The sequence below is a fragment of the Echinops telfairi genome, unplaced genomic scaffold, assembly GCF_000313985.2.
Source record: "Echinops telfairi isolate 266 unplaced genomic scaffold, ASM31398v2 ScPeMD7_1;HRSCAF=3_0, whole genome shotgun sequence".
NCBI classification, from domain to species: domain Eukaryota; kingdom Metazoa; phylum Chordata; class Mammalia; order Afrosoricida; family Tenrecidae; genus Echinops; species Echinops telfairi.
The window spans coordinates 7,706,843-7,707,891 of NW_022103896.1; the positions used below are offsets into that span (position 1 = coordinate 7,706,843).

General features: G+C 61.9%; 1 protein-coding gene and 1 long non-coding RNA gene across 2 annotated transcripts in view; one reads left to right on the forward strand and one right to left on the reverse strand.

Moving 5' to 3' along the window:
• The window catches only part of ST3GAL1 (ST3 beta-galactoside alpha-2,3-sialyltransferase 1), a 56,323-nt gene that overhangs the window by 32,329 nt on the left and 22,945 nt on the right, over window positions 1-1,049 (forward strand). The window lies entirely within an intron of this gene.
• LOC123520991 overlaps window positions 1-1,049 on the reverse strand; it is a 6,471-nt gene that overhangs the window by 968 nt on the left and 4,454 nt on the right. The gene's annotated exons all lie outside the window — the stretch shown is intronic.

The following is a 1,049-nucleotide window of genomic DNA, read 5'->3' on the forward strand; positions in this document are numbered from 1 at the left end:
TGGGGCCCCGCATGGACACCTCTCCATGTGTGTAGACCACGGGGCCCTGTGGGAGCTGGATGTGCACTGTTTCTGGATGCAGCTGGGGGCTGTCACGTGGTGGGAGGGAGGACTGTTGGCCCTGTGTGATCCTCCCACAAGCACAGGAAGTCCTGCCTCCTACCCGCCTAGCCTGGGTTGCTCTTTGAAACTCGAGTGTTGCCCACATGCCACCCGCCGATCCAAAGGTCACCTCTCCCCACTGCCCTTGAGAAGGCCATAAAAGGCCAGCTCAGTGCTTTACAGTGTGTCCTCCTGGACAGGATGTTTCCCAATCGAGTGCTCCCCAAGTGGGAGGCCTGGGGTGGGCACAGGGGACAAGCCGCGCAGTCCCCCACCCACAGTCCTCAGGAGCGACCAGTGTGGGATGCTGAGGAAATTCCTGGAATCAAATGTCTACCCTTTGGCCAGCTCAGCCACAGCAGGGACATCGTGGCCGAGACCCTGAACCCCCCTGGCCCGGACTACGCTTGCCAGCGTGGCCTTCAGTTGCCTCCCTCCTCTCTGCCCTCCTGCCCCACCCCCAGCTGGACATGGTGAGTGGCATTCGCCCTCAGGGTGGGGGCAGGGCCCACTCAGCAGGGGTGCACCACAGGTGAGGTGGGGGCACTTCATAGACCCTTGGCTGTGAGATACTGAGGGACCACCAGCACCCCCACTCACCTCCCCCTTCCCCCAGCATCAACGAGACAACTGGGATCAAATTTCAGTTCCAGCCTGGCCAGGTGCTGCCCCTGGGGAAAGGGGCCATCCAGTGTGGGCCCATTGTCCTCTTCTGTCAAGTGAAGTGGCATGGTCATGACCCTGGGTCGTTGCGCCTTTCAGCTCTTAGTGCAGCGCGCAGCCCGGCCCGCAGCACAGCGTCAGGCAGGACCCGCATGGAGTCCGCCCTGGCCTGCCGGATCCCCATGCACAGTGGGGTTGGACCGCGGGCTCTGTGGAGTTTGTACAGGCTGATTTTCGGAAGTAGTTGGCCAGGCCTTTCTGACTCACCCCTTGGAGTTCAGAAA